Source organism: Micromys minutus, assembly GCF_963924665.1.
Source record: "Micromys minutus genome assembly, contig: SCAFFOLD_43, whole genome shotgun sequence".
Classification (NCBI taxonomy): Eukaryota; Metazoa; Chordata; class Mammalia; order Rodentia; family Muridae; genus Micromys; species Micromys minutus.
Genome location: NW_027667820.1, coordinates 6,530,001 through 6,552,911, shown reverse-complemented (window position 1 = coordinate 6,552,911; position 22,911 = coordinate 6,530,001).

Below are 22,911 nucleotides of genomic sequence, written 5' to 3'. Positions count from 1 at the left end.
TCTTTTTGCCCCAAGTAAGGGAAATTTCTGCATTTTTGCCCAAAATTAAGTGGAATTTCTGCCTTTTTGCCCTAAAATAAGAATTTCTGCCATTTTGGCACAAAATGAGGGGAATTTCAGTTTTTTTGCCTTAAAATAAGGGTTTTTTCTGCATTTTTGACGCCAAATAAGCGGAATTTCTGCATTTTTGCCCCAAGATAAGGGAAATTTCTACAATTTTGCCCCAAAATAAGGAAAATTTCTGCCTTTTTGCTCTAAAATAAAAGTAAAATTTTTGCTGTTTTGCCCAAAAATAAGAGGAATTTGGTCATTTTAGCCTAAAATAAGAGTAATTTATGTATTTTTGGTTTAAAATAAAGAGAATTTCTGTCTTTTTGAACTAAAATAAGAAAAATTTCTGCATTTTTGCTCCATAATAAGGGGAATTTCAGCATTTTTGCCCCAAAATAAAAGGAATTTCTGAATTTTTGCACCAAAATTAGGGGAATTTTTGCCTTTTTGCCCCAAAATTAGGGTTATTACTGTGTTTTTGCTCCAAAATAAGGGAAATTTCTGCAGTTTTGCCCAAAATTTTGTGGAATTTCTGCCTTTTTGCTCTAAAATAAGGATTTCTGCTTTTTTGGCACAAAATAAGGGGAATTTCAGGCTTTTTCTCTAAAATAAGGGTAATTTCAGAAATTTTACCCCAAATGAGCGGAATTTCTGCATTTTTGACCTTAAATAAGGGGAATTTCTGCATTTTTGCCACAAGATAAGGAAAATTTCTGCAATTTTGCCCAAAAATAAGGGAAAAATTTGCAATTTTGTTCCAAAAAGGGAAATTTCTGCAATGTTGTCCCACAAAAAGGAGAATTTCTGCCTTTTTGCCCCAAAACTAATGGAATTTCTGATTTTTGCCCCAAAATTAGAAGCATTGAAGAATTTTTGCCACAAAATAAGGGAAATTTCTGCAATTTGCCTCAAAATAAAGGAAATTTCTGCATTTTTGCCCCAAGATAAGAGGAATTTCTGTATTTTGACCCAAAATTAGAGAAATTTCTGAATTTTACCCCAAAATTAAAAGCATTACTGCATTTTTGCTCCAAAATATGGGAAATTTCTGATATTTTGTTCCAAAATAAGGGAAAGTTCTGCCTTTTTACCCCAAAATAATGGGAATTTCTGCATTTTTGCCACAAAATAAGGGAAATTTCTGCAATTTTATCTTAAAACATATTAAATTTCTATCCTTTAGCCCAAAAATAAGGGAAATTTCTGCCTATTTGGCCCAAAATAAGGGGAATTTCTGCATTTTTGCCCCAAATTAAAAGATATTTCTGCATTTTTGCTTAAAAATAAGGGGAATTTCTGCTTTTTTGCCCTAAAATAAGGGGAATTTACCTTTTTGCCACAAAATAGGGATAATTTAGTTTTTTTGCCCAAAAATAAAGGTAATTTCTGTATTTTTGGCTTAAAATAAGGGGAATTTCTGTATTTTTGCCCCAAAATAAAGGGAATTTCTGGAATTTTGACACAAAATTAGGGGAATTACTGCAATTTTGCCCCAAAATAAGGGAAATTTCTGCAATTTTGCTCCAAAATATGGGGAATTTCTGACTTTTTGACACAAAATAAAGGGCTTTACTTTCTTTTGGCCCCAAATAAGGGAAATTTCTGCATTTTTGTCCAAAAGTAAGTGGAATTTCTTCCTTTCTGCCCTAAAATAAGAATTTCTGTTTTTTTGGCACAAAATACGGGGAATTTCAGTCTTTTTGCCCTGAAATAAGGGTAATTTCTTCATTTTTGACCCCAAATAAGCAGAATTTCTGCCTTTTTGACCCGAAATAAGGGGAAGTTCTGCATATTTTCCCCAAGATAAAAGAAATTTCTGCAATTTTGCCCTAAAATAAGACAAATTTCTGCAATTTTTTTCCCAAAGAATGGAAATTTCTGCATTTTTTCCCCCAAATAAAGAGAATTTCTAGATTTTGCCCCAAAATTAGAGGAATTTCTGCCTTTTTGTCCCAAAATTAGGGGCATTACTTACTTTTTGCTCAATAATAAGGGAAAATTATGCAATTTTGCTCTAAAATAAGTGGAATTTCTCCATTTTTGCTCTAAATAAGGGGAATTTCTGCCTTTTTGACCAAAAATTAGGGGTATTACTGCAATTTTGCTTCAAAATAATGGGGAATTTCTGCAATTTTGCCCCATAATAAAGGGAATTTCTGCAATTTTGACAGAAAATTAGGGGAATTTATGAAATTTTTTTTCCAAAAAGAGGGAAATTTTTGCAATTTTGCTCCAAAATTAGAGGAATTTCTGCCTTTTGACCCAAAATTAAAGGCATTACTGTCTTTTTGCCCCAAATAAGGAAATTTCAGCATTTTTGCCCAAAATTAATTGGAATTTCTGCCTTTTTGCCCTAAAATAAGAATTTCTGCAATTTTTGCAAAAATGAGGAGAATTTCAGTTTTTTTGCCCTAAAATAAGGGTTATTTCTGCATTTTTGATGCCAAATAAGCAGAATTTCTGCATATTTGCCCCAAGATAAGGGAAATTTCTACAATTTTGCCCCAAAATAAGGGAAATTTCTGCCTTTTTGCTCTAAAATAAAAGGAAAATTTTTGCTTTTTTGCCCAAAAATAAGAGGAATTTGGTCATTTTGGCCTAAAATAGGAGTAATTTATGTATTTTTGGTTTAAAATAAGGAGAATTTCTGTATTTTTGAACTAAAATAAGAAAAATTTCTGCATTTTTGCTCCATAATAAGAGAATTTCAGCATTTTTGCCCCAAAATAAAAAGAATTTCTGACTTTTTGCACCAAAATTAGGGGAATTTTTGCCTTTTTGCCTCAAAATTTGGGGTATTACTGTGTTTTTGCTCCAAAATAAGGGAAATTTCTGCATTTTTGCCCAAAATTTTGTGGAATTTCTGCCTTTTTGCTCTAAAATAAGAAGAATTTCTGCCTTTTTGGCACAAAATAAGGGGAATTTCAGGCTTTTTCTCTAAAATCAGGGTAATTTCAGAAATTTTCCCCCAAATGAGCGGAATTTCTGCATTTTTGACCTTAAATAAGGGGAATTTCTGCATTTTTGCCACAAGATAAGTGAAATTTCTGCAATTTTGCCCAAAAATAAGGGAAAAATTTGCAATTTTGTTCCAAAAAAGGGAAATTTCTGCAATGTTGTCCCACAAAAAGGAGAATTTCTGCCTTTTTGCCCCAAAACTAATGGAATTTCTGATTTTTGCCCCAATATTAGATGCATTACAGAATTTTTGCTACAAAATAAGGGAAATTTCTGCAATTTGCCTCAAAATAAAGGAAATTTCTGCATTTTTGCCCCAAGATAAGAGGAATTTCTGTATTTTGACCCAAAATTAGAGAAATTTCTGAATTTTACCCCAAAATTAAAAGCATTACTGCATTTTTGCTCCAAAATATAGGAAATTTCTGCAATTTTGTTCTAAAATAAGAAAAGTTCTGCCTTTTTACCCCAAAATAATGGGAATTTCTGCATTTTTGCAACAAAATAAGGGAAATTTCTGTAATTTTATCTTAAAATATATTAAATTTCTATCCTTTAGCCCAAAAATAAGGGAAATTTCTGCCTATTTGGACCAAAATAAGGGGAATTTCTGCATTTTTGCCCAAAATTAAAAAAAATTTCTGCATTTTTGCTTAAAAATAAGGGGAATTTCTGCTTTTTTGCCCTAAAATAAGGGGAATTTACCTTTTTGCCCCAAAATAGAGGGAATTTAGTCTTTTTGCCCTAAAATAAGGGTAATTTCTGTATTTTTGGCTCAAAATAAGGGGAATTTCTGTATTTTTGCCACAAAATAAAAGGAATTTCTGTATTTTTGCCCTGAAATAAGGAGAATTTCTGTCTTTTTGCCCTAAAAGAAGAAAAATTTCTGCATTTTTGCTCCAAAATAAGGGGAATTTCAGCATTTTTGCCCCCAAAAAGGGGAATTTCTGCAATTTTGCCACAAAATAAAGGAAATTTCTGCAATTTTGACACAAAATTAGGGGAATTACTGCAATTTTGCCCCAAAATAAGGGAAATTTCTGCAATTTTGCTCCAAAATTATAGGGACTTTCTGCCTTTTTTACACAAAATTAGGGTCATTACCGTCTTTATGCCCAAATAAGGGAAATTTCTGCATTTTTGTCCAAAATTAAGTGGAATTTCTACCTTTTTGCCCTAAAATAAGAATTTCTGGTTTTTTGGCACAAGATATGGGGAATTTCAGTCTTTTTGCCCTAAAATAAGGGTAATTTCTGCATTTATGACCCGAAATAAGGGGAATTTCTGCATTTTTTTCCCCAAGATAATAGAAATTTCTGCAATTTTGCCCTAAAATAGGGGAAATTTCTGCAATTTTGTCCCAAAAAATAGAAATTTCTGCATTTTTGCCCCAAAATTAGGGGAATTTCTGCCTTTTTGCCCCAAAATTAGGGGCATTACTTCATTTTTGTCCAATAATAAGGGAAAACTATGCAATTTTGCTCCAAAATAATTGGAATTTCTACATTTTTGCCCCAAAAGAAGGGGAATTTCTGCCTTTTTGACAAAAAATTAGGGGTATTACTGCAATTTTGCTTCAAAATAATGGGGAATTTCTGCAATTTTGTTCCATAATAAAGGGATTTTCTGCAATTTTGACAGAAAATTAGGGGAATTACTGCAATTATGCCTCAAAATAAGGGAAATTTCTGCAATTTTGCTCCAAATTTCGGGGAATTTCTGACTTTTTGCCCCAAAATTAGGGGTATTACTGTCTTTTTGCTCCAAAATAAAGGAAATTTCTGTATTTTTGCCCAAAATTTTGTGGAATTTCTGCCATTTTGCTCTAAAATAAGAAGAATTTCTGCCTTTTTGGCACAAAATAAGGGGAATTTCAGGCTTTTTCTCTAAAAGAAGGGTAATTTCAAAAATTTTCCCCCAAATGAGCGGAATTTCTGCATTTTTGACCTTAAATAAGGGGAATTTCTGCATTTTTGGCACAAGATAAGGGAAATTTCTGCAATTTTGCCCAAAAATAAGGGAAAAATCTGCAATTTTGTTCCAAAAAAGGGAAATTTCTGCAATGTTGTCCCACAAAAAGGAGAATTTCTGCCTTTTTGCCCCAAAACTAATGGAATTTCTGATTTTTGCCCCAAAATTAGAAGCATTACAGAATTTTTGCCACAAAATAAGATAAATTTCTGCAATTTGCTTCAAAATAAAGGAAATTTCTGCACTTTTGCCCCAAGATAAGAGGAATTTCTTTATTTTGACCCAAAATTAGAGAAATTTCTGAATTTTACCCCAAAATTAAAAGCATTACTGCATTTTTGCTCCAAAATATGGGAAATTTCTGCAATTTTGTTTCAAAATAAGGGAAAGTTCTGCCTTTTTCCCCAAAATAATGGGAATTTCTGCATTTTTGCCACAAAATAAGGGAAATTTCTGCAATTTTATCTTAAAATATATTAAATTTCTATCCTTTAGCCCAAAAATAAGGAAAATTTCTGCCTATTTGGCCCAAAATAAGGGGAATTTCTGCATTTTTGCCCCAAATTAAAAGAAATTTCTGCATTTTTGCTTAAAAATAAGGAAAATTTCGGCTTTTATGCCCTAAAATAAGGGGAATTTACCTTTTTGCCCCAAAATAGAGGAAATTTAGTCTTTTTGTACTAAAATAAGGGTAATTTCTGTATTTTTGGCTTAAAATAAAAGGAATTTCTGTATTTTTGCCCCAAAATAAGGGGATTATCTGTATTTTTGCCCTGAAATAAAAAGAATTTCTGTCTTTTTGCCCTAAAATAAGAAAAATTACTGCATTTTTGCTCCAAAATAAGGGGAATTTCAGCATTTTTGCCCCCAAATAAGGTAAATTTCTGCAATTTTGCCTCATAATAAAGGGAATTTCTGCAATTTTGACACAAAATTAGGGGAATTACTGCAATTTTGCCCCAAAATAAGGGAAATTTCTGCAATTTTGCTCCAAAATATGGGGAATTTCTGACTTTTTGACACAAAATAAGGGGCTTTACTGTCTTTTGGCCCCAAATAAGGGAAATTTCTGCATTTTTGTGCAAAATTAAGTGGAATTTCTTTCTTTTTGCCCTTAAATAAAAATTTCTGTTTTTTTGGCACACAATATTGGGAATTTCAGTCTTTTTGCCCTAAAATAAGGGTAATTTCTGCATTTTGACCCCAAATAAGCGGAATTTCTGCCTTTTTGATCCGAAATAAGAGGAAGTTCTCCATATTTTTCCCAAGATCCAAGAAATTTCTGCAATTTTGCCCTAAAATAAAAAAAAATTTCTGCAATTTTTTCCCAAAAAATGAAAATTCTGCATTTTTGCCCCCAAATAAGGAGAATTTCTGCATTTTGCCCCAAAACTAGGGGAATTTCTGCCTTTTTGTCCCAAAATTAGGGGCATTACTTACTTTTTGCTCTATAATAAGGGAAAATTATGCAATTTTTCTCCAAAATAAGTGGAATTTCTACATTTTTGCTCTAAAAGAAGGGGAATTTCTGCCTTTTTGACCAAAAATTAGGGGTATTACTGCAATTTTGCTTTAAAATAAAGGAGAATTTCTGCAATTTTGCCCCATCATAAAGGGAATTTCTGCAATTTTGACAGAAAATTAGGGGAATTTCTGCAATTTTTTCCTCAAAATAAGGGAAATTTGTGCAATTTTGCCCCCAAATTAGGGGAATTTCTGCCTTTTTGACCCAAAATTAGGGGCATTACTGTCTTTTTGCCCCAAATAAGGGAAATTTCTGCATTTATGCCCAAAATTAAGTGGAATTTCAGCCTTTTTGCCCTAAAATAAGAATTTCTGCCATTTTGGCACAAAATGAGGGGAATTTCAGTTTTTTTGCCCTAAAATAAGGGTTATTTCTGCATTTTTGACGCCAAATAAGCGGAATTTCTGCATTTTTGCCCCAAGATAAGGTAAATTTCTACAATTTTGCCCCAAAATAAGGGAAATTTCTGCCTTTTTGCTCTAAAATAAAAGTAAATTTTTTGCTTTTTTGCCCAAAAATAAGAGGAATTTGGTCATTTTGGCCTAAAATAAGAGTAATTTATGTATTTTTGGTTTAAAATAAGGAGAATTTCTGTCTTTTTGAACTAAAATAAGAAAAATTTCTGCATTTTTGCTCCATAATAAGGGGAATTTCAACATTTTTGCCCCAAAATAAAAGGAATTTCTGAATTTTTGCACCAAAATTAGGGGAATTTTTGCCTTTTTGCCCTAAAATTTGGGGTATTACTATGTTTTTGCTCCAAAATAAGGGAAATTTCTGCATTTTTGCCCAAAATTTTGTAGAATTTCTGCCTTTTTGCTCTAAAATAAGAATTTCTGCCTTTTGGCACAAAATAAGGGGAATTTCAGGCTTTTTCTCTAAAAGAAGGGTAATTTCAGAAATTTTCCCCCAAATGAGTGGAATTTCTGCATTTTTGACCTTAAATAAGGGGAATTTCTGCATTTTTGCCACATGATAAGGGAAATTTCTGCAATTTTGTCCAAAAATAAGGGAAAAATTTGCAATTTTGTTCCAAAAAAGGGAAATTTCTGCAATGTTGTCCCACAAAAAGGAGAATTTCTGCCTTTTTGCCCCAAAACTAATGGAATTTCTGATTTTTGCCCCAATATTAGAAGCATTACAGAATTTTTGCCACAAAATAAGGGAAATTTCTGCAATTTGCCTCAAAATAAAGGAAATTGCTGCATTTTTGCCCCAAGATAAGAGGAATTTCTGTATTTTGACCCAAAATTAGAGAAATTTCTGAATTTTACCCCAAAATTAAAAGCATTACTGCATTTTTGCTCCAAAATATTGGAAATTTCTGCAATTTTGTTCCAAAATAAGGGAAAGTTCTGCCTTTTTACCCCAAAATAATGGGAATTTCTGCATTTTTGCCACAAAATAAGGGAAATTTCTGCAATTTTATCTTAAAATATATTAAATTTCTATAGTTTACCCAAAAATAAAGGAAATTTCTGCCTATTTGGCCCAAAATAAGGGGAATTTCTGCATTTTTGCCCCAAATTAAAAGAAATTTCTGCATTTTTGCTTAAAAATAAGGGGAATTTCTGCTTTTTTGCCCTAAAATAAGGGGAAATTACTTTTTTGACTAAAAATAGAGGGAATTTAGTCTTTTTGCCCTAAAATAAGGGTAATTTCTGTATTTTTGGCTTAAAATAAGGGGAATTTCTGTATTTTTGCCCCAAAATAAGGGGAATTTCTTTATTTTTGCCCTGAAATAAGGAGAATTTCTGTCTTTTTGCCCTAAAATAAGAAAAAATTCTGCATTTTTGCTCCAAAATAAGGGGAATTTCAGCATTTTTGCCCCAAAGTTAGAAGCATTACTGCATTTTTACCCCAAAATAAGAAAAATTTCTGCAGTTTGCCACAAAATAAAGAAAATATTTGCAATTTTGTTTCATAAAGAGGGAAATTTCTGAATTTTTGCCACAAAATAAGAGGAATTTCTGAGTTTTTGCCGCAAAATTAGTGAAATTCCTGAATTTTGCCCCAAAATTAGAAGCATTACTGCATTTTTGCCCCAAAATATGGGGAATTTCTGCAATTTTGTTCCAAAATAAAGGAAATTTCTGCCTCTTTACCGCAAAATAATGGGAATTTCTGCATTTTTCCACAAAATAAGGGAAATTTCTACAATTTTATCCTTAAATAATTTAAATTTCTATCCTTTTCACTCAAAATAAGGGAAATTTCTGCCTATTTGGCCCAATATAAGGGCAATTTCTGCATTTTTGCCCCAAATAAAGGGAAACTTTTGCATTGATCCCAAAATTAAGGGGAATTTCTGCATTTTTACCCTAAAATAAGGGGAATTTCTGCCTTTTTTTGCCAAAATAAGGAAAATTTAGACTTTTTGGCCTAAAATAAGGGTAATTTCTGTATTTTTGGCCTAAAATAAAGAGAATTTCTCCCTTTTTGCTCTAATTTAAAAAAAAATTTCTGCATTTTTGCTCCAAAATAAGAGGAATTTCACAGTTTTTGCCCCAAAATAAGGAAAATTCTCCATTTTTGCTTCAAAATTAAGGGAATTTCTGAAATTTTAACACAAAATTAGGGAAATTTTTGCGATTTTGCCCCAAAATAAGGGACATTTCTGCAAATTTTTGCCAAAATTAGGGGAATTTCTGCATTTTTGCTCTAAAATAAGTGGAATTTCTGCAATTTAGCTCCAAAATAATGGTGAATTTCTGCAATTTTTCCCCAAAATAAAGGGAATTTCTGCAATTTTGCCACAAACTTAGAAAAATTTCTGATATTTTCCTCCAAAATTAGAGAAATTTCTGCAATTTTGCTCCAAAATTAGAGGAATTTCTGTCTTTTCGACCCAAAATTAGGGGCATTACTGTCTTTTTGCCCCAAATAAGGGAAATTTCTGCATTTTTGTCCAAAATTATGTGGAATTTCTTCCTTTTTGCCCTACAATAAGAATTTCTGGTTTTTTGGCACAAAATATGAAAAATTTCAATCTTTTTGCCCTAAAATTAGAATAATTTCTGCATTTTTTACCCCAAATAAGCAGAATTTCTGCCTTTTTGACCCGAAATAAGGGGAATTTCTGCATTTTTCCACAAGATAAAAGAAATTTCTGCAATTTTGCCCCAAAATAAGGAAAATTTCTGCAATTTTTTCCCAAAAAATGGAAATTTCTTCATTTTTGCCCCCAAATAAGGAAAATTTCTGCATTTTGCCCCGAAATTAGAGGAATTTCTGCATTTTTGCCTCTAAATGAGATGCATTACTGCCTTTTTGCCCAATAATAAGGAAAAATTATGCACTTTTGCTCCAAAATAAGTGGAATTTCTACCTTTTTGCCCCAAAAGTAGGGGAATTTCTGCCTTTTTGACCAAAAATTAGGGGTATTGCTGCAATTTTGCTCCAAAATAATGGGGAATTTCTGCAATTTTGCCCCAAAATAAAAAGAATTTCTTCAATTTTGACAGAAAATTAGGGGAATTACTGCAATTTTGCTACAAAATTAGGGGAATTTCTGCCTTTTTGACCCAAAATTAGGGGCAATACTCTCTTTTTGCCCGAAATACGGGAAATTTCGGAATTTTCCCCAAAATTAATTGGAATTTCTGCCTTTTTGCCCTAAAATAAGAATTTCTGCCCTTTTGGCACAAAATAAGAGGAATTTCAGTCTTTTTGCCCTAAAATAAGGCTTATTTCTGCATTTTTGACCCCAAATAAGCGGAATTTCTGCATTTTTGCCCCAAAATAAGGGGAATTTCTGCAATTTTGCTTCAAAATAATGGGGAATTTCTGCAATTTTGCCCCAAAATAAAGAGAATTTCTGCAATTTTGCCCCAAAATTAGGGAAATTTCTGCAATTTTGCTCAGAAATTAGGATAATTTCTGCCTTTTTGACCCAAAATTAGGTGAATTACTCTTTTTTGCCCCAAATAAAGGAAATTATTGCATTTTTGCCCAAAATTAAGTGCAATTTCTGATTTTTTCCCTAAAATAAAAAGAATTTCTGCCTTTAAGTCACAAAATAAGAGGAATTTCAGTCTTTTTGCCCTAAAATAAGGGAAATTTCTGCATTTTTGCCCCCTAATAAGGGGAATTTCTGCCTTTATGTCTTGAAAAAAGGGGAATTTCTAACATTTTTGCCCCACGATAAGGGAAATTTCTGCAATTGTGCCCAAAATAAGGGAAATTTCTGCAATTTTGCCCCAAGATAAGGGAAATTTCTGCAATTATGTCCATAAAAAGGGAAATTTCAGCAATTTGGCCCCACAATACAGAGAATTTCTGCCTTTTTGCCCCAAAATTAGGGGAATTTCTGAATTATTGCCCCAAAATTAGAAGCATTACTGTATTTTTACCCCAAAATAAGAAAAATTTCTGCAGTTTGCCCCCAAAAAAAGAAAATTTCTGCAATTTTGTCCCATAAAGAGGGAAATTTCTACATTTTTGCCACAAAATAAGAGGAATTTCTGCCTTTTTGCCCCAAAATTTGTGAAATTTCTGAATTTTGCCCCAAAATTAGAAGCATTACTGCATTTTTGCCCCAAAATATGGGAAATTTCTGCAATTTTGTTCCAAAATAAGGGAAATTTCTGCCTGTTTAACCCAAAATAATGGGAATTTCTGCATTTTTGCCACAAAATAAGGAAAATTTCTGCAATTTTATTGTAAAATAAGTTAAATTTCTTTTAGCCTCAAAATAATGGAAATTTCTGCCTATTTGGCCCAAAATAAGGGGAATTTCTGCATTTTTGCCCCAAATTAAAAGATATTTCTGCATTTTTGCCCAAAAATAAGGGGAATTTCTTCCTTTTTGCCCTAAAATAAGGAGAATTTACCTTTTTGCCCCAAAATAGGGGGAATTTAGTCTTTTTGCCCTAAAATAAAGGTAATTTCTGTATTTTTGGCTTAAAATAAGGGGAATTTCTGCATTTTTGCCCCAAAATAAGTTGAATTTCTGTATTTTTATCCTGAAATAAGGAGAATTTCTGTCTTTTTGCCCTAAAATAAGGAAAATTTCTGCATTTTTGCTCCAAAATAAAAGGAATTTCAGCATTTTTGTCCTCAAATAAGGGGAATTTCTGCAATTTTGCCCCAAAATAAAGGGAATTTCTGGAATTTTGACACAAAATTAGGAGAATTACTGCAATTTTGCCCTAAAATAAGGGAAATTTCTGCAATTTTGCTCCAAAATTAGGGGAATTTCTGCCTTTTTGACACAAAATTAGGGGCATAACTGTTTTTTTTCCCCAAATAAGGGAAATTTCTGCATTTTTGTCCAAAATTAAGTGGAATTTCTTCTTTTTTGCCCTAAAATAAGAATTTCTGTTTTTTTGGCACAAAATATGAAAAATTTCAATCTTTTTGCCCTAAAATAAGGGTAATTTCTGCATTTTTTACCCCAAATAAGCGGAATTTCTGCCTTTTTGACCTGAATTAAGGGGAATTTCTGCATTTTTCCACAAGATAAAAGAAATTTCTGCAATTTTGCCTCAAAATAAGGGAAATTTCGGCAATTTTGTCCCAAAAAATTGAAATTTCTTCATTTTTGCCCCCAAATAAGGAGAATTTCTGCATTTTGCCCCAAAATTAGAGGAATTTCTGCCTTTTTGCCCCCAAATGAGGGGCATTACTGCCTTTTTGCCCAATAATAAGGGAAAATTATGCACTTTTGCTCCAAAATAAGTGGAATTTCTACCTTTTTGCCCCAAAAGTAGGGGAATTTCTGTCCCGAGCAACCGTCTCGCCTGCAAGAACGACGCGGCACACAAAATAGAATCCTTCTGCGGTAAACTTTATTGCTCTGGAAAACCAGTATTTGCTTCACGTGACGAAAAAGACGGAGAAAACCAAGAAATCCAAGAAGACGAACAGGACGAACAAGCTCCACGAGACGGCCGAAAACCAACGGGAGAAAGAGAGGAAGAAGAGAGGAAGAAGAGAGAGAGAGCTATCCAGCTCGCCCCCTTATAAAGGGATCAGTCCTTGCCTCGGACGCGGAGCCCCCTGATTGGTTGAAACTCACCAGGCCCTATGACGCCACGGAAGAGGCGGAACTCATGAAGCAGAAGTTACCCAGCCTGTGCGCACATGGCTTGTTTACTGTTAACTCCAGCCAGATATCAGCGCCATCTTGTAATGGCGAATGCGTGGGAATGTGTGGGCGGCGCACCACATCTCCCCCTATCTTTTATACTTTGAGCAAAGTAGGACACCCATATTAGGTGGGCGGAGATAGAGGTCAAATCCTCATTAAGGTGTATAAAGACCATGTACAGGAGTAACCGCTAGGCTTTTTGTAGCCCGCAGTACTCTTGACCTGTCACTCTGCCGTTTTTCTGAGGGAGGGACACTGGGGCAGGGAACCCTCACGCAAAATGACGTACCTCCCAGAGATGACTCCACGACAAGAGGCTCTCAGTGCGATGCTTAGCTCGGCATCCCTCATGGGCTGCTCAAACCAGACACTCTAATCCTGTGCAATGAACCGAAGTTCTAGGAGTGCAAGAGCTGTCTGGCCGGCGACCTACTGTTTAAGCATAGACAACTAGATATCGGCTGATGCTGCATGTTCCAGAGCGGCAGGCGCTTGGGCAGTAACCACCTTGTCTCTATTTTGTTTGGGCCTTGAGCTTACAAACCAGCCAGAGAAGCAACGCAAGTCCGCAGCAAAGGATTGCTCCCAAGAGTCCCACCCCCACCCAAGTTAATATCGGGGGTGAAAAGGTTAGGGAAGACTGTAGCATCAAGTTCCACTGGAATTGGTTTCAGGAATGCCGACAGAATCGCCCATCTCGTCTCTTCTCTGACTCTCTGGTTCCACAGCATCAGGAGCAGGGCTGTCATCAGGAGTCTCTGCCGTTTTTCGCGTGAGCCTCTTGGGAACCCAGAAAGGATTATTTTCATCCTGAGGAAAAACACAAACAGCTCCTTTGGATCTTATCAACACAAGATCCGGTCCTTTCCATTTATTAGTTATGACATCTTTCCATTTTACCATCTCTTTTGGTTTGTCCATGGGTAGGCAATGCCTTTTAGCTGCCGTATGGCCATGGTCATCAAGATTTAAAAAATTTAAGGTGAACAGTGCCATGGATACTGCGGTCCTAGGCACAGGGGGCAAAGCCTGCATAATTCCCCCTTTCTGTTTTATTAGATATGATTTAAGGGTGCGGTGAGCATGTTCCACAATACCTTGTCCTTGTGGATTATACGGCAAACCTGTAAGATGAGTCACAGCCATCTGGCTACAGAATTGTTGAAATTTTTGTGAGGTAAAAGCCGGCCCATTATCTGTCTTTAAGAACTTTGGCTTACCCCAGGCACTCCAAGCCTCCAAGCAATGTTGGATGGCATGTGAGGCCTTTTCTCTAGATAAGGGAGTGGCTGCAATTATTTCCGAACAGGTATCAATGGATACATGTACATATTGCAGTTTACCAAAGGAGGGGACATGGGTAACCTCCATTTGCCATATTTGAAGAGGCTGGATGCCCCGAGGATTAACCCCCGAGTGGGGCGCAGGCAGAAACTGACTGCAATTTTGGCAATTGACAACAATATCGCGAGCCTGTTTTCTGGAAATGGAAAAGCGGCGCCGCAAAGTTTCAGAAGTTACATGAAAGTTTTTGTGAAAACTTTTAGCAGCCTCTAGAAGCGAAGACATGGCTATAGCGATTATTTTTGTAGCCCTGTCTGCCAAATCATTGCCTTGAGCCATAGGTCCTGGCAATCCAGAATGAGCTCTAATGTAAGTAATATAAAAGGGCGATCTTCTGGCTAGAAGGCAGTTTTGAATTTGCGCAAAAATCGAGGCAACTCTGCTAGACAGTTTAATAATGCCAGCCGCCTCAAGCAAATTGACAGCATTAACAACATAAGATGAATCAGACACTATATTTATAGGCTCTGAAAAACGTTGTAAAACCTCAAGAACCACTAAACATTTTACCACCTGTGGAGAGGTTTCTGTATACTGCCTCGAATAGACCTGCCCGTTAACCACAAAAGCCCCCAGCCCGGTCTTGGAACCATCAGTATAAATAACTAACCCTTCTTTTAGGGGACTACAGGACGTTACTTTGGGAAAAACTACAGGTTGAGTTAAAGCAAACTGTAAAATTGGATGTTTTGGGTAATGATTATCTATTTTTCCCAAAAAGGAAGTGACTAAGATAGCCCAATCATTCGAAGTGGCAGCAAGAGTGGAAACCTGCATGGCATTATAGGGAACAATTAACAGCTGTGGCTCAATGCCAAAATGCGTGATGGCAGATTTTAGCCCCCTCAGCGCCAATTGTGCCACAGCATCTGGATACCAGTCAATTATTTTAGCTGGCGAGGCATTAGGATGTACCCACAATAATGGTCCTTGTTGCCAAAGCACAGCAGTGGGGAGCCTGTTTGTTTTAAAAACACATAATGAAAAAGGCTTATCATAATCTATGCGAACCAATTGTGCATCCTGTATAGCTTCTTCTACCAACTGTAACGCTTTTTTTGCTTGCGGGGTCAAACTTCTAGGTGAGGAGACATGTGGATCCCTTTCTAGAGTATCAAATAAGGGTTTAAGTTCAGCAGAAAGAATCTTAAGAAAAGGTCTAAGCCAATTAATGTCTCCCAGTAATTTTTGAAAATCATTAAGAGTGTGAAGGTGATCTCTTCTTATCTCGAGCTTTTGAGGGACAATCTTATCAGTGAATAAATACCACAGACCCTAGAAATTGACCAGTATCAAAAATCTGGAGCTTTTCTGTGGCAATATATAGGCCCTTACTTTTTAGGGCCTGTAACAATATAGGAAATGCCTCTTTTAAAATCATCAAATTTTTGTGGCATAATGTAAGACGCACCTGTTTCTTTACTCTCTCTGGGAGGAATGAGAAGGATTTCAAAGGTGCACGTGTCTCATAAGGAGGAGGGGCTGTTGGTAAAGGAGGTGCTGTTGGAACGGCTGGGGACAAGCGCATGGGCCTGTACTGCTCGTCAGGATAATATCTTTTTTCCTCATAACTAGCTGCTTCTTTATCTACCCCTGCCTCCTCTTTCTGCATTTTTGACCAAAAATTAGGGGTATTACTGCAATTTTGCTCCAAAATAATGGGGAATTTCTGCAATTTTGCCCCAAAATAAAAAAAATTTCTGCAATTTTGACAGAAAATTAGGGGAATTACTGCAATTTTGCTACAAAATTAGGGGAATTTCTGCCTTTTTGACCCAAAATTAGGGGCAATACTGTTTTTTTGCCCCAAATACGGGAAATTTCGGCATTTTTCCCAAAATTAATTGGAATTTCTGCCTTTTTGCCCTAAAATAAGAATTTCTGCCCTTTTGGCACAAAATAAGAGGAATTTCAGTCTTTTTGCCCTAAAATAAGGGTTATTTCTGCATTTTTGACCCCAAATAAGCGGAATTTCTGCATTTTTGCCACAAAATAAGGGGAATTTCTGCAATTTTGCTTCAAAATAATGGGGAATTTCTGCAATTTTGCCCCAAAATAAAGGGAATTTCTGCAATTTTGCCCCAAAATTAGGGAAATTTCTGCAATTTTGCTCAGAAATTAGGATAATTTCTGCCTTTTTGACCCAAAATTAGGGGCATTACTCTCTTTTGCCCCAAATAAAAGAAATTATTGCATTTTTGCCCAAAATTAAGTGGAATTTCTGATTTTTGCCCTAAAATAAAAAGAATTTCTGCCTATAAGTCACAAAATAAGAGGAATTTCAGTCTTTTTGCCCTAAAATAAGGGAAATTTCTGCATTTTTGCCCCCTAATAAGTGGAATTTCTACCTTTATGTCTTGAAAAAAGGGGAATTTCTAACATTTTTGCCCCACGATAATGGAAATTTCTGTAATTTTGCCCCAAAATAAGGGAAATTTCTGCAATTTTGCCCCAAGATAAGGGAAATTTCTGCAATTATGTTCATAAAAAGGGAAATTTCAGCAATTTTGCCCCACAATACAGGGAATTTCTGCCTTTTTGCCCCAAAATTAGGGGAATTTCTGAATTATTGCCCCAAAATTAGAAGCATTACTGTATTTTTACCCCAAAAATAAGAAAAATTTCTGCAGTTTGCCCCCAAAAAATGAAAATTTCTGCAATTTTGTCCCATAAAGAGGGAAATTTCTACATTTTTGCCACAAAATAAGAGGAATTTCTGCCTTTTTGCCCCAAAATTTGTGATATTTCTGAATTTTGCCCCAAAATTAGAAGCATTACTGCATTTTTGCCCCAAAATATGAGAAATTTCTGCAATTTTGTTCCAAAATAAGGGAAATTTCTGCCTTTATAACACTAAATAATGAGAATTTCTGCATTTTTACCACAAAATAAAGGAAATTTCTGCAATTTCATTGTAAAATAAGTTAAATTTCTATCTTTTAGCCTCAAAATAAAGGAAATTTCTGCCTATTTGGCCCAAAATAAGGAAAATTTCTGCATTTTTGCCCCAAATTAAAAGATATTTCTGCATTTTTGCCCAAAAATAAGGGGAATTTCTTCCTTTTTGCCCTAAAATAAGGAGAATTTACCTTTGTGCCCCAAAATAGGGGGAATTTAGTCTTCTTGCCCTAAAATAAGGGTAATTTCTGTATTTTTGGCTTAAAATAAGGGGAATTTCTGCATTTTTGCCCCAAAATAAGAGGAATTTTTGTATTTTTGCCCTGAAATAAGGAGAATTTCTGTTTTTTGGCCCTAAAATCAGGAAAATTTCTGCATTTTTGCTCCAAAATAAAGGGAATTTAAGCATTTTTGTCCCCAAATAAGGGGAATTTCTGCAATTTTGCCCCAAAATAAAGGGAATTTCTGGAATTTTGACACAAAATTAGGGGAATTAATGCAATTTTGCCACAAAATAAGGGAAATTTCTGCAATTTTGCTCAAAAATTAGGGGAATTTCTGCCTTTTTGACACAAAATTAGATGCATTACCGTCTTTTTGCCCCAAATAACTGAAATTTCTGCATTTTTGTCCAAAATTAAGTGGAATTTCTTCCTTTTGCCCTAAAATAAGAATTTCTGTTTTTTTTTTGGCACAAAACATGGGAAATTTCAGTCTTTTTGCCTTAAAATAAGGGTAATTTCTGTATTTTTGACCCCAAATAAGCGGAATTTCTGCCTTTTTGACCCGAAATAAGAGGAATTTCTGCATTTTTCCCCAAGATAAAAGAAATTTCTGCATTTTTGCCCCCATAAAAGGAGAATTTCTGCATTTTGCCTCAAAATTAGAGGAATTTCTGCCTTTTTGCTCCCAAATTAGGGGCATTACTTCCTATTTGCCCAATAATAAAGGAAAATTATGCAATTTTGCTCCAAAATAAGTGGAATTTCTACCTTTTTGCCCCAAAAGAAGGGGAATTTCTGCATTTTTGTCCCAAAATTAGGGGTATTACTGCAATTTTGCTCCAAAATATTGGGGAATTTCTGCAATTTTGCCCCAAAATAAAGGGAATTTCTGCAATTTTGACACAAAATTAGGGGAATTACTGCAATTTTGCCCCCAAATAAGGGAAATTTCTGCAATTTTGCCCTAAAATTAGGGGAATTTCTGCATTTTTGCCCAAAAATAAGGAGAATTTCTGCAATTTTGTTTCAAAATAATGGAGAATTTCTGCAATTTTGCCCCAAGATAAAGGGAATTTCTGCAATTTTGCCCCAAAATTAGGGAAATTTCTGCAATTTTGCTCCAAAATTAGTGGAATTTCTGCCTTTTTGACCCAAAATTGGGGGCATTACTCTTTTTTGCCCCAAATAAAGGAAATTTTTGCATTTAGCCCAAAATTAAGTGGAATTTCTGATTTTTGCTATAAAATAAAAATAATTTCTGCCTTTAAGTCACAAAATAAGGGGAATTTCAGTCTTTTTGCCCTAAAATAAGGGAAATTTCTGCATTTTTGCCCCCTAATAAGTGGAATTTCTGCCTTTATGTCTTGAAAAAAGGGGAATTTCTAACATTTTTTGCCCCACGATAAGGGAAATTTCTGCAATTTTGCCCCAAAATAAGGGAAATTTCTGCAATTTTGCCCCAAGATAAGGGAAATTTCTGCAATTATGTCCATAAAAAGGGAAATTTCAGCAATTTTGCCCCACAATACAGGGAATTTCTGCCTTTTTGCCCCAAAATTAGGGGAATTTCTGAATTATTGCCCCAAAATTAGAAGCATTACTGTATTTTTACCCCAAAATAAGAAAAATTTCTGCAGTTTGCCCCCAAAAAAAGAAAATTTCTGCAATTTTGTCCCATAAAGAGGGAAATTTCTACATTTTTGCCACAAAATAAGAGAAATTTCTGCCTTTTTGCCCCAAAATTAGTGAAATTTCTGAATTTTGCCCAAAAATTAGAAGCATTACTGCATTTTTGCCCCAAAATATGGGAAATTTCTCCAATTTTGTTCCAAAATAAGGGAAATTTCTGCCTTTTTAACCCAAAATAATGGGAATTTCTGCATTTTTGCCACAAAATAAGGGAAATTTCTGCAATTTTATTGTAAAATAAGATAAAATTTCTATCTTTTAGCCTCAAAATAAGGGAAATTTCTGCCTATTTGGCCCAAAATAAGGGGAATTTCTGCATTTTTGCCCTAAATTAAAAGATATTTCTGCATTTTTGCCCAAAAATAAGGGGAATTTCTTTCTTTTTGCCCTAAAATAAGGAGAATTTACCTTTTTGCCCCAAAATAGAGGGAATTTAGTCTTTTGCCCTAAAATAAGAATAATTTCTGTATTTTTGGCTTAAAATAAGGGGAATTTCTGCCTTTTTGCCCCAAAATAAGGGGAATTTCTGTATTTTTGCCCTGAAATAAGGAGAATTTCTGTATTTTTGCCCTAAAATAAGGAAAATTTCTGCATTTTTGCTCCAAAATAAAGGGAATTTAAGCATTTTTGTCCCCAAATAAAAGCAATTTCTGCAATTTCGCCCCAAAATAAAGGGAATTACTGCAATTTTGCCCCAAAATAAGGGAAATTTCTGCAATTTTGCTCCAAAATACGGGGATTTTCTGCCTTCTTCGCTGAAAATAAGGTGAATTTCTGCCATTTTGCCGTGAAATAAGTAAAATTTTTGCAGTTTTACCCCAAAATAAGGGGAATTTCTGCCATTTTGCCCAAAAATTAGAATAATTTCTGCAATTTTGATCCAAAATACAGGGAATTTCTGCCTATTTGCCCGAAAATAAAGGGAATGTATATATTTTTGCCATAAAAAATGGAAATTTTCTCATTTTTGACCCAAAATAAGGAAATTTTCCACCTTTTTGACTCAAAATAAGTGCAATTTCTGCCTTTTCCCCAAAAATAAACGAAATTTCTGTCTTTTTGCCCAAAATAAGGGGAATTTCTGAATTTTTGCCCCAAAATAAGGGAAATTTCAGCCTTTTTACCTCAAAATAAGGGGAATTTCTGCCTTTTTGCCCACAAAATAAAGGGAATTTTTTGCATTTTTGCACCAATATTAGGGGAATTTCTCAATTTTGCTCCAAAATACGGGTCATTTCTGCCTTTATGCCCGAAATTAAGTGGAATTTCTGCCTTTTTGTCCCAAAATAAGTGAAATTTCTTCAATTTTAGCCAAATATTAGGGATTTCATTTTTTTGCCCCAAAATAAGGGGATTTTCTGCCATTATGCCCCAAAATAAGGGGATTTTCAGCCTTATTACCTCAAAATAAGGGAAATTTTTGCCTTTTTCCCTCAAAATCTAAGAAATTTCTGCCTTTTTGCCCCAAAATAAGGAAAATTTTTGCAATTTTGCCCCAAAATAAGGGAAATTTCTTTATTTTTGCCCCAAAATAAAGGAAATTTCAGCATTTTTACCTGAAAATATGTGAAATTTCTGCAATTTTGCCCCAAATAAGTGAAATTTCTGCAATTTTGCCCTAAAATAAGGGAAATTTCTGCAATATTTCTCCATAATAAGGGAAATTTCTGCAATTTTGCCCCAAAATAAGGGGAATTTCTGTTTTTTGCCCCCAAATAAAGGAAATTTCTGCAATTTTGCCCTAAAATAAGGGGACTTTCTGACTTTTTGCCCCTAATAAAAAAAATTACTGTATTTTTACCTCAAAATTAGGTGAATTTCTGCAATTTTGCTCTATAATACAGAGATTTTCTGCCTTTTCCTCGAAAATAAGGGGAATTTCTGCCATTTTGCCGTGAAATAAGTGAAATTTCTAGGGTTTTACCCCAATATAAAAGGAATTTCTGACTTTTTGCCACAAAATTTGGGGAATTTCTGCAATTTTGCTTCAAAATACGGGAAATTTCTGCCTTTTTGCCCGAAAATAAAAGGAATGTATACCTTTTTGCCATAAAAAAGGGAAATTTCTTCATTTTTGCCTGAAAATAAGGGGATTTTCGCCTTTTTGACTCAAAATAAGTGCAATTTTTGCTTTTTCCCCAAAAATAAACGAAATTTCTGTATATTTGCCCCAAAATAAAAAGAATTTCTGACTTTTTGCCCAAAAATAAAAGGAATTTTAGCCTTTTCACCTCAAAATAAGGGAATTTCTGCCTTTTTTTCCCAAAATATGGGGAATTTCTGAATTTTTGCCCCAAAATAAGAAAAATTTCTGCAATTTTGTACCAAAATAAAAGAAATTTCTGCCTTTTTGCCCCAAAATAAGAAAATTTCTGCCTTTTTTCCTTGAAATAAGAAAATTTCTGATATTTTGCCCCAAAATAAGGGAAATTTCTGCAATTTTGCCCCAATGTAAAAGAAATTTCTGCAATTTTGCCCCAAAATAAGGAGAATTTCTGATTTTTTGCTCCCGAAAAAAGGAGATTTTCTGTCTTTTTGCCCCAAAATAAAGAGAATTTCTGCCTTTTTGCCCGAAAATTATGAGAATTTCTGCAATTTTGCTTCAAAATACAGGGAATTTCTGCCTTTTAGCCCCAAAATAAAGGGAATTTCTGCATTTTCCCCCAATATTTGTGGAATTTCTGCATTTTACCTCTAAATAAAAGGAATTTCTGCATTTTACCTCAAAATAAGAAGAATTTCTGCCTTTTGCCCCAAAATATGGGGAATTTCTGCCTTTTTGTTTCAAAATAAGGAAAATTTCTACAATTTTGTACTATAATAAAAGAAATTTCTGCTTTTTGCCCCAAAATAAGGGGAATTTCTGATTTTTGCCCTGAAATAAATGAAATTTCTGCAATTTTGCCCGAAAATAAGGGAAATTTGTGACTTTTTGCCCCAAAATAAAGAGAATTTCTGCCTTTTGCCCCAAAATACGGGGAATTTCTGCCTTTTTGCCCAAAAATAATAGGAATGCATACCTTTTTGACATAAAAAAGAGAAATTTTTTCATTTTTGCTCCAAAATAAGGGGAATTTCTGCCTTTTTGCCTCTAAATAAGTGGAATTTCTGACTTTTTTTCCCAAAACAAAGAGAAATTCTGTCTTTTTTCCCCAAAATATGGAAAATTTCTGATTTATTACCTTGAAATAAGTAAAATTTTTGCAATTTTGCCCCAAAATAAGGAAAATTTCCACCTTTTTGCCCTGAAATATGTGAAATTTCTGCAATTTTACCCCAAAATAAGGTGAATTTCTGCCTTATTGCCCCAAAATAATGGGAATTTCGGCAATTTTGCTTCAAAATACGGGGAATTTCTGCCTTTTTGTCCGAAAATAAAAGGAATGTATACCTTGTTGCCATAAAATAGAGAAATTTCTTCATTTTTGCCCGAAAATAAGGGGATTTTCCGCCTTTTTGACTCAAAATAAGTGCAATTTCTGCTTTTTCCCCAAAAATAAATGAAATTTCTGTCTATTTGCCCCAAAATAAAGAGAATGTCTGACTTTTTGCCCAAAAATAAAAGAATTTTAGCCTTTTTACCTCAAAATAAGGGGAATTTCTGTTTTTTTTCCCAAAATATGGGGAATTTCTGCTTTTTTGCCCCAAAATAAGAAAATTTCTGCAATTTTGTACCAAAATAAAAGAAATTTCTGCCTTTTTGCACCAAAATGAGAAAATTTCTGCCTTTTTTTCCCTGAAATAAGTGAAATTTCTGATATTTTGCCCCAAAATAAGGGAAATTTCTGCAATTTTGCCCCAATGTAAAAGAAATTTCTGCAATTTTGCCCCAAAATAAGAAGAATTTTTAATTTTTAGCTCCTGAAAAAAGAAGATTTTCTCTCTTTTTGCCCCAAAATAAAGAGAATTTCTGCCTTTTTGCCCGAAAATTATGAGAATTTCTGCAATTTTGCTTCAAAATACAGGGAATTTCTGCCTTTTAGCCCCAAAATAAAGGGAATTTCTGCATTTTCCCCCAATATTTGTGGAATTTCTGCATTTTACCTCTAAATAAAAGGAATTTCTGCATTTTACCTCAAAATAAGAAGAATTTCTGCTTTTGCCCCAAAATATGGAGAATTTCTGCCTTTTTGTTTCAAAATAAGAAAAATTTCTTCAAT